This window comes from Sciurus vulgaris, assembly GCF_902686455.1.
Source record: "Sciurus vulgaris genome assembly, chromosome: 3".
In the NCBI taxonomy this organism is placed as follows: Eukaryota; Metazoa; Chordata; class Mammalia; order Rodentia; family Sciuridae; genus Sciurus; species Sciurus vulgaris.
Window position 1 is genome coordinate 76,546,403 of NC_136463.1, and position 12,036 is coordinate 76,558,438.

Here is a 12,036-nt window from a genome sequence, read left to right on the forward strand (position 1 = left end):
ATTATGCCACAAAGCAACTGTTAGCAAATACCAGAAGATAGAGATAATACCTTGCATTCTATCAGATCATAATGGATTGAAATTTAGAAATAAATGACAGAGTATAAAACAGAAACTACCCCAACACCTGGAGATTAAAGAATACACTATTGTATCATGAATGGATAACAGAAGATATCAGGAAGGAAATCAAAAAATTCTTAGAGGTAAATGAGAACAAAGAAACAACATATCAAAATATCTGGGACACTATGAAAGCAGTTCTTAGAGGAAAATTTATTTCATGGAGCACATTCAAAAAAAGAAGAAAAAAATCAAATAAACAACCTAACACTACAGCTCAAAGTCCTAGAAAAAGAAGAACAGACCAACACCAAAAGTAGTAGAAGACAGGAAATAGTTAAAATCAGAGCTGAAATCAATGAAATTGAATCAAAAGAAAGGATCGAAAAAATTGACAAAATAAATAGTTGGTTCTTTGAAAAAATAAACAAAATTGATAAACCCTTAGGCACACTAACAAAGAGAAGGAGAGAGAAAAGTCAAATTACTAAAATTTGGAATGAACAAGGAAATATCACTACAGACAGGATTGAAATACAAAACATAATTAGAAGCTATTTTGAAAATCTATACTCCAACAAAATAGAAAATCTGGAAGACATCAACAGGTTTCTAGAGACATGAATTACCTAAACTGAATGAGGAAGACATACGCAATTTAAATAGATCACTTTCAAGTAATGAAATAGAAGTCATCAAAAGCCTACCAACAAAGAAAATTCCGGGACCAGATGGGTTCTCAGCCAAGTTCTACAAAACCTTTAAAGAAAATCTCATTCCAATACTTCTCAAAGTATTCCATGAAATAGAAGAGGAGGGAACCGTCCCAAACTCATTCTATGAAGCCAATATCACCCTGATACCTAAACTAGACAGAGACACATCGAGGAAAGAAAATTTCAGACCAATATCCTTAATGAACATTGACACAAAAATTTTCAACAAAATTTTAGCAAATCACATCCGAAAATATATTAAAAAGATAGTGCACCACGATCAAGTGGGTTTTATCCCAGGGATGCAAGGTTGGTTCAACATCCAGAAATCAATAAATGTCATTCACCATATCAACAGACTAAAAGTTAAGAATCACATGATTATTTCAATAGATGCAGAAAAAGCATTCGATAAAATACAGCATCCCTTCATGCTCAAAACACTAGAAAAAATAGGGATAGTGGGAACATTCCCTAACATTGTAAAGGCCATCTATGCTAAGCCCATGGCCAATATCATTCTAAATGGTGAAAAACTGAAAGCATTCCCCCTAAAAACTGGAACAAGGCAGGGATGCCCTCTTTCACCAATTCTATTCAACATCATCCTTGAAACTCTAGCCAGAGCAATTAGACAAACCAAAGAAATTAAAGGGATACGAATTGGAAAAGAAGAACTCAAACTATCCCTGTTTGCTGATGACATGATTATATATTTAGAGGAACATGGAAATTTCACCAGAAAACTTTTAGAACTCATAAATGAATTCAGTAAAGTAGCAGGTTACAAGATCAATGCTCATAAATCCAATGCATTTTTATACATAATTGATGAATCTTCAGAAAGAGAAATTAGGAAAACCACCCCATTCACAATAGCATCGAAAAAAACAAAATACTTGGGAATCAATCTCACAAAAGAGGTGAAAGACCTCTACAATGAGAACTACAGAATTCTAAAGAAAGAAATTAAAGAAAACCTTAGAAGATGGAAAGATCGCCCATGTTCTTGGACAGGCAGAATTAATATTGTCAAAATGGCCATACTACCTAAAGTGCTGTACACATTCAATGCCATTCCAATTAAAATCCCAATGACGTACCTTACAGAAATAGAGCAAGCAATCATGAAATTCATCTGGAAGAGTAAGAAACCCAGAATAGCTAAAGCAATCCTTAGAAGGAAGAGTGAAGCAGGGGGTATCACAATACCAGAACTTCAACTATACTACAAAGCAATAGTAACAAAAACGGCAGGGTATTGTGACCAAAATAGACAGGTAGATCAATGGTAAGAATAGAGGACACAGAAACAAACCCAAATAAATACAGTTTTCTCATACTAGACAAAGGGGCCAAAAATATGCAATGGAGAAAAGATAGCCTCTTCAACAAATGGTGCTGGGAAAACTGGAAATCCATATGCAACAAAATGAAACTAAATCCCTGTCTCTCCCCCTGCACAAAACTCACGTCACAATGAATCAAGGACCTTGAAATCAGACCAGAGACCCTTCATCTTATAGAAGAAAAAGTAGGTCCAAATCTTCAACTTGTTGGCTTAGGATCAGACTTCCTTAAGAGGACTCCCATAGCACAAGAAATAAAAGCAAGAATCAATAACTGGGACAGATTCAAACTAAACACCTTTCTCTCAGCAAAGGAAACTATCAGCAATGCGAAGAGAGAGTCTACAGAGTGGGAGAATATCATTGCCACTCATACTTCAGATAGAGCACTAATCTCCAGAATATATAAAGAACTCAAAAAACTCTACACAAAGACTACAAATAATCCAATCAACAAATGGGCTAAGGATATGAACAGACACTCCACAGAAGAAGATCTACAAACAATCAACAAACATATGAAAAAATGTTCACCATCTTTAGTAATAAGAGAAATGCAAATCAAAACTACCCTAAGATTCCATCTCACCCCAATTAGAATGGCAATTATCAAGACTACAAGCAACAATAGGTGTTGGCGAGGATGTGGGGAAAAAGGTACACTCATACATTGCTGGTGGGGTTGCAAATTAATGCAGCCACTCTGGAAAGCAGTGTGGAGATTCCTTAGAAAACTTGGAATGGAATCACCATTTGACCCAGCTATCCTACTCCTCGGCCTATACCCAAAGGACTTAAAATCAGCATAGTACAGAGGTACAGCCACAACAATTTTCATAACTGCTCAATTCACAATAGCCAGATTGTGGAACCAACCTAGATGCCCCTCAATTGATGAATGGATAAAGAAACTGTGGCATATATATATACCATGGAATATTACTCAGCCATAAAGAATAATAAAATTATGGCATTTGCTGGCAAATGGATTCAATTGGAGAATATCATGCTAAGTGAGATAAGCCAATCTCAAAAAACCAAAGGAAGAATGATCTTGCTGATAAGCGAATGATGACACATATAGGGGGTGGGAAGGGGACAAGAATGGAGGAAGGAGGGACTCTATAGAGGGATAATAGGGGTGGGAGGGGTGGAGGGGGAAAAAAGTAACAGAATGAATCAAAAACTATTACCCTAGGTAAATGTATGATCACACCAATTATATGGCTCTACTTCATGTACAAAGAAACAAGATATATCCCATTTGTTTTCATAAAAATGAATTTAAAAAAGAACATAATGCATTTATGATAAAGAAAATGAAAATTATTCCCAGTCACACTGCCTCACCCCTGATTTTTTATTTTGTCCTTGTTTATGGGGATCAACCCCAGCACCTTGTACATGCTAGACATGTACTGTACCACCAAGGAACAACCTTGTTCCCATCCCTGACTTCCTATTATTAATATTAGCAGTGGAAAAAAATTCCAAAATTTCTAATAGATTTTTGAAAACCATGAATTCAGCCTAACTTGAAGAGTGGTCATGGATTGAAGAATGACCTACATGTTACTTCTAAAGTCATATGATAAAGAGAAATTCATTGAGCCAGGAGGCTCTCCTGTGAGGTGCTAGGAGGATGGGAGTTGGGTTTCATTTTGTTTTTCTCTGTTATTAATGATACAATTGAGGATAAACAACAGATTAAATTAAATAAGCAGGCAGTAGCAGATTGGAAAGAGTTGCATCTGATGCAATGCAATCATGCCCAAAGCAAGCTGGACATCAAAAATGAACCCAAGAGATGACAATGCACTATGTTTTTCAATTTTTAAATTTGTTCTAATTAGTTATACATAACAGAATGCATTTATGAATTTTGATAAATCATACATAAATGGAGCATAATTTTTCATTTTTCTGATTGTACATATTGTAGGATCACATCAGTCATACAGTCATACATGTACATATAATAATGTCTGTTTCACTCTACAATCCTTCCTATCCTCATACCCTTTCCCTTCCCTTTACTCCTCTCTGCCTAATCTAAATTAATTCTATTCTTCCCTAGTTCCAGCAAATCCCCCCCCCATTGTGGATGCTTATTGACAATGCACTATTTAAGACTGAAAATAGCATGCAAACACACACAATGAAATACAAAGACTCAGAGAAAATGGTGGAGAAAATGGAATTAGGTTAAAATAATTAAAAATTGAATGACTCAGTATACATAATGTATGTGTTACTAATATAATTAAGTAGCTAGGGATTACTTAATATTCTACCTATCTCTCCTTTGTTATATATCATAACACTTGGAATGCCAACTTAATGTTTTTTGTAAATGGTTACTTAAATGGAAATATATATATGTATATGTGTACATATATAAATATATAGTGCAATTTCTTTTGAAATATTATAGAAGCCAAAGATAAGAGACAGTGACTTAGCAAAGATCCAAGTTTTTTATATTTCTTTTTCTTAGTACACTGTTAATACAGAAAATATCACTTACAGCTCTGTGCCTTGTGTAGACATGAGAGACAAGTAGATCCTCACTATTTAGTTCTGTATTATTGACCAAAGAAATTGAGATTGTGCAAGTGTGTGTTGTCATTTTCCACAAATCCACAACCTTACAGTACTGTGGGCCCACTTCACAGTTACATTCTCTGTGATCATAGGTGCCTTTTCAACACTTTGGTGTATAAAATAATCTTCATGATGTCACAAACAGTAAAATTGAAAATGGAACGTCTACTGAGACTGTATACAGAGAAAGAAAAGATATTTGAGAATAGCAATTGGGTCTAACCTCAATACACATTGAGACTGACTATTGTCTCTCTGTGTGAGAAGGAACCAGGCTGGTAATGGAGCCACCGATCAGCATAACACCACCAATTTATTGACTCCCACTGTAATAAACTTCAGACAGGTACATACTAAAAATATCAAGAGCCTGCCAAGTTGGTCATAGATTCACCAAATTTTGTTGGCCTCGTCTGTAGTAATTACATTAAAACATTCTTGGAACATGCACAGCCAACTGTCAAATCTTAGGCTCTCTGAATGGGAAGAGAGATTAGGCAATCTATATGCACCCTCAAACTAGATGCATAAATCCCAAGTAAGTGGTCATGTAGCCTCTTATTGCACATTTCCAGTGATGGGAAATTCACTGACTCACTAGGCAGTTCATTCCATTTCAGGACAACTTTAATTATTTGAAAATCCTTTCTTCCATTAAGTACAATTCTATCTCCTAATAATTTCCACTTATAGACCTTAGGATTCTTTTTCCCCTCTCAGGCTACACAATAAAGAGAAGAAGAAAGAAGCTTAAAAATTCCTCCTAAATATAGGCCACTAATAAAGGCCATTTGAAGACAGCAATCATTTCGACTTAAGTCTTTGTCACAAGGTAAAATTATTATTTTTTAACTCTTCTTTGTGTATGCCCTCAATTGTATGTCCATCACCTTTTTGTTTGCTCTCTATTCTTTCTTGATACTTTTAAACAGTCTTATTTAGGATTTAATCTACCATTAATCTAAACATGATGCAATCATCATAAAGTGAAGTGATGCTATCACCATTTGGTGATGATCACTACATCTATTCTCTGTCCAAAAGACAATAATAGCTTTCTTGGAACCTGTCTGCACTGATGAGGTACATTTATCTGATGGTTGGTTACCTATATGGGATAACTTTTGTTGGGTCCTCTTCTCAAGCCACATTTTTTATTGGTAGTTAGTAATCTTTAAGCAGAACTCTAATCCCTCATTGCACAGTCCCTTGTTGGAGGTGCATGTGAAGTCATAAATTCTTATTATTAGATTATTGACTGAGCAAATGAGGAGACTCGTAGTTATGGTAATTTTGAGTTGTGAAGGAAAGGGGAGTAGAAAAATGTAAGTGTGATAAAATACACATTTTGCTAACTTACACATTTTTCCTGTAGTTATTCCTAAGAAATGAGTGATGAGATGGAAATATTATCTTTGTAGATAAGTAGACCTGGCTTTGAATCCATGTTCAACCATTATCCCAATTTAGAAAAATTGCAAAACATCTCTAAACCTTTATTTCCTCCTTCATATGATCTAGAAAACTCTAGCACCTATGATGAGAATAAAATAGGGTGATGTACCATACTGATGAGCATAACAGTCACCTCCTCTGTCTCCTTAACACCTAACATATAACTAGTGAGTTTTTCGAAATGACAAATGGCTCCTTAATAACTTAATTACTCTTAATTCAAACTTCAGCCAAGATTGGATGCATGCCTAAGAATTGTTACTTTAGGGGAAATAAAAATAACATTTGACAGCATACATCCCTCCCCCACCTCCCACTGCCATTGTGTCTTGGTCCCTGGTTCCTTCTAATTTCTCACAGTGGTTTTGTTTTGTTGTTTTTTTGTTTTGTTTATTGTCATTGTTGTTGTTTCTGTGAGAGTTAAAAGGTTAGGGAGTGTTGGGGAAAGAGAAAGAAGGCAGCCGAGACAAAGATGAGACTCTGAGTCACTGGTCATTCAGAGGTCAGCTTAGGAAGGGTGCTTCTATGTGCCTAAAGTGGGTGGGGGGACTACAAAGTAAGTGAGGGGATAGAAAGAGATTATCTGCTTCATTTTGAGAAGTATGCAGTCAAATTTGGGATATTTATCAACAGGTGTGTGCTAGAACCAAATAGAATATATATGGGAAGAGAGGAAATTTAAAAGTCCAGTGGAGGAGAATTGATCCAAAGTGCAGGAAAGACTCTTTTTTAAGAAAGATTTTTTTTTTTTTTTTTTTTTTTTTTTCCCCAGAAGAGCAACAAGAAGTCAGGGCACAAATGTTATGGCAGGGCACTGGTTAGAATGAGGCAATCAGCCAAGAGTCATAGAGCACATGTCATGAGACATATCAGAAGTTAATATGAGAGAAAAACTGATAGAGACTTTGGGTTATTTCCCCCAACTTCTCCCTTTTTAAGCAGGGAGTAGCTTGGAGATGTTGTCACTCATTTTTCCATAGAAATGGAATGTAGAGATTGACAATGGGGAAATGTATCTTTATGCTTTAAATATAACCCTTGCTGCTCTGCCACTGCAACCTATTTTTAAAATAGAAATGTTTCTTTCTCTTCCTTTCTTCCTGCTCCTCCTTAATCTATCCCTTTCCCTAATCTCAGGGGAAATAGGATTATCTTTCTTCCCCATTTTAGGCAGATTTATCTGTTCCTGAGCACATGCCCACCATAGGAACAAGTAATCCAGACTTTGGGGATGGTACTAGAAGACCTCAGAAATGATTGTTTCCCAAATTAACAAGTGAATTGTAACTCCAACAGAGAAGGGTTCAGAACACAGATGGGCAGAAAAGTTCTCAGGAATTGCATTGTCACTGAGCCATAATCATCTGGGTCTGGAAGGTGGAATTTTCCAAGGGTCAGACAAAAAGCACCAAAACAAACATACTCTCTACCCATAACCCGAGTTGGCCATGACCAAATCAAATTGCTAGTTCATGTCTTATGTCTTATTAAAGCATATTTTATGATCTAGAAATACTGAGATTAAGCTAATATGCATGCCTTGGCTAAATACCACCACCATAACTATCACAGAAATTCAAACCATAAATAATGAAGCTGTTGGTTAGATCTGAGCCCATTAAACAGGAGGGTGGTAATTGCTGTACCAGGACTTGGAGGAGCCACAAGGGTCTTCAGTCTTCTCTTATTTTTATATTATAAATTCTGACGACAGGTCCTGGTGGGTCCTGTTTACTTGGCTGGCTTTGTGAAAACTCTGCCTGCTTTTTATGTTACATTTTGATTTATTCACCTTTAAATAGGTGTGATTGCTATTTTCTTGGCTGCTGGACTCTGGTTCATATTCCCACAAATACAGTAGTTAAGAAAAATATCTTTTATCTTGACTAAGGAGGGTTTACAAAACACTCTTTGAAAGAACAAATTAAATCCATCACCTTAATCATGGTTTGAATAAGTGAGATTCCATTTTTTAAAGCTCTTTTAGCTCTCAATTACGTGTCATTTCAGTTATTTCTTAAAAGGTCAGTAGTAAGTTTATGAGTCTTTTTCTGAGAGGTTTTATTTCATTTGTGCCTGGAAGCACGAAATGAGAGATTCCATTGTGCTTATGTGTGCGCACACACACACAAGCACACACACAAGTCACACAGTCACACAAATACATACACTCTGTGCAGCAGAGTAGCATAAGATCATACTGTAGTATCAGCCTGACCTAATTCAACCCAAAGTCCCTGGAATTATTTGCTGTGTCATGTTGGACAACGTACTCAACATCTCTGAGCCTCAGTTTCTTAGACTATAAATCTTCCATAAATTTATTGTACTAGTTTGAATAATGGCAGCAGGGTGTCTAGGAAACAAAGATGTTTACCATATATTTGCTAGTATTATCATCCATATGTATAAAGAATTTAGCATAAAGTCAAATGCATAGGTATTATTTAAGAATAGAGTCTAGTATTATAGTTATTCCAGTTTCACCATCATATAAAGTGTGAAACATCAAGTTGAATACCATATGTCTGTGTGTGTATGTGTATAAAACTGACTCAAAGTAAATGATAGCCGCACAGTGTGTTGGGGATAAAATACGGTTGTTATACAAATGGAGTAGGTGAATCTCATCGAGCTCAGGATCATGTGAACAGGACACCCTTGATAAATGGTGGTGATAAGAGGGAGGATTCATACACAGGAAAGCTCCCACCGCAAAACTAAACCCACAGGAGTAGCTTAATAAATGGTGGATGCTATTGTGTTCTTCATAACCAGCATCACACCTAATAGCTTCATCCATTGCTTCAATCCATCCCCATATCAATGCTGCATATTAAAGCTTCTTAAGTAGATCAATTTTATTTTACGAGGTCAGCCTTCATTTTCAGCAAGTCCCCAGGCATTTCGTTTTGTTTTCTCTTTTCCAAAGTGTGTAGGCCTTATTGATACAGGGCTTATCTAAAGCAAACAGTGAGAGTCTTTACAAAGGACAGAGTCAAGTAGAGGAAAGAGACGTCTATGTCAGAATCACAGTGACTGTGGGCAGGTTGGATGTTTGTAGCAGCGCGACTCGGCTGGCATGGAAAGTCTGTACATCATTCTGTCAGTGCAGAGCTGACAATCACTGAACAAGCTCACCACCAAGCACAGGCTGTGGGAGAAAAATGTGAAGGAGGTAGTTCTGTTAAGGAATTTCTCCTCTGTGCATAATTCCAAGCATTAGGACTACAGTCTATTTAACTAAGGACGTGGCTCTGCTTTAGTCAGTCTTCAAGTTGCTATTCTGAGAAAAGTGTTTAGAACAAACCAAAAGAGAACAAGTTGTGGGAAAGTGTCTTGTGATTGCTGTTCTATTTGTTTTTGTAACTGGTCATGGGACACTCCTGGGTGGAGATTCTGATAGCTGAGAAAATTCAAACAAGACTTCACATTAAGACACACATGTACACTCTAAATAGATGAACAAATAGACACTTTCAAGTACTATTTGACATGAGCTTAAGAAAGTCATGTTGCATGTACCATAGATTTAAAGGTCCTCAATTCTGTGCCCACTGGAAATCAAGCAGAAGATTGATACATCTATTAGATACAAATACATCTAAGTGAAGTATTTGCCTATCTCACCTGAATATTTTTGTTGACTTAGGCTTGTCAACTCTGTACAAGAGAGCTCGAATATGCTTGATGTTTGAAGATATTCTCCCTTGTGAGGAGATTAAAGCCATGATTATGATTAAGCTGATGAGCTCCTGGTCCTCATGATGGGAATTCCAGAGGCATCAGCCCTCCCATTTTTCCACCATTGTTTTGCTGAGACTTTGACACTCTGCTTTAAAGAAGCAAGTAAAAAATCCAATGCTCTTCAGGAATGAGCTCCGTGACTTAAATCTATTACATATAAGTGACTATTAGCCAACTTTCCTGAAAATGGATTTGGGTCAAAGTAAAAGAAGAAGAAAGAATAAGGTGATTAAAGATAAAGAAGGAATGATATTGAGAAGGTCTAAGTGATATGCAGTTCAAAGAACAATTTTACCACTGTATTATACAAAGAAATACTCCCTGACTTGGTATTGGAAAACACCATATGTGTATACACAAATGCTATGAAAGGTAGATATGGCTTTTGAAAATCTGTTAATGCAGAAGTGCAGATCTCTGTCTAGCTTATTTGTTTAAAAAATTCCCAGGGTTAATTTGATATCTGACTTTATTAAAACAATGGTGGCACAATTCCTCAGGACCTTGAATTCCAAAAGGCAAGTGAGACCCCAAACATGGGAAACACCCTCATTTGATTGAGGCACAATCTTTTTATTAAAGCATTTTGTATTATTCTTTTGCTTAGTTTTCTCTTCTGGTGCTTTGGTTGTTTGGGTAATTTGACCTTTTGAGAACTGCCAGGTTGTTTCCCAAAGTGATTATACCACTCTTACACTCCCACCAGTGAACCAAGCCTGCTTCTCCACATCTTCCTCAAGGTTTGCTGTTCTTTGTGTTCCTGATGTTAGCCACCCTGTAGGATACAAAGAGCTTCCTTCTGATTTTGAATTGCATTTCTCTAATGGCTAATGATGTTGAGCATATTTCTATGTGTTTATTACCCATTTCTATGTTTCCTTACAGAAATATCTATTGAAATCATTTCCACATTTTAAACTGGATTATCTTTTTTTATTTTTGCATTGAAGTGTTCTTTTTATGTTCCACATACTATTTTTTTTTTTTTTTTTTGCCAGACACCTGATTTGCAAATATGTTCTTCCATTCTCTGGACTGTCTTTCATCACTGAATAACATAATTTGCAATACAAATAGGCTTATATTTAGATTTATGGTTCATTATGAATCAATCTTTGTGTAAGATATGAGGCTGTGGTTCACCTTCACTCTTTTGCATGTGGAGGAACCAGACTCATTTGTTGATAAGACTATTCTTTGCCCACTTAGTTATCTTAGTACTTTTGTTAAAATCCATTGGATTCTATATGTGTTATTTCTAAACTCTTAATTGTATGTAATTGAAATATGTGTTTGTGTGGTATGGTATGTGATGTGATGTCTGTCCTTATTCTGGTACCACATTGTTTCAATTACTGTGGCTATAGAATTTTTTCAACTTGACTGTTGTTAATAGATACTCAGTATCTTTTTGGAATGACTCAAATGTTCTGGAATTTTATGCTAGTGGCAAGGGTACATCTCTTTTAATGTCTTAAGTCCACTGAATTCTACCTTTAAATATGTGGATTTTATGATGTGTAAAGTATACTTCAATAAAGACTTTGTAAAGGCAGAAAACACTTCCCAGAGAAGTGTAGGTCACATCTAGGTTTGGTATAAGAATTTATAGATAGTGAAAAAAGAGCTTCCAGATGGAACATCTAGGGTTGAAATGCAGAATGGTCTGAGACCTACCTACTGTTCAAGAAACTCAAACAAGTATATTATTTGTGAGGTAGAAAAAAAAATATTGCAGGTACTGGGCAAAAGAAGGAAAAAGTCTATTGGGAATCTTATTCTAGGTGATAGAAAGGAATTTATTTTGTTGGTTTATGAAAATATTTTGGCCAAGTGCCCTATATTTATGTACTTACATACTTCCAAAATTAAAAATATATGCACATGCTACTAAGTCATTAAATCAGTATATAATATTGAAGTCATAATGTTATATGATTTATAATAAAATATATATTATACATTTAAGTATACAATAGTTAATACTATTTCAGTATTATTCAGAAAAAAATGCAAATATAAAATAAAAGTAAAAATAAGCAATAGTTCCACTGTTCAATAAAATAAAGTTCATTCTTTAGGTACGCCTAAATAAATACAGT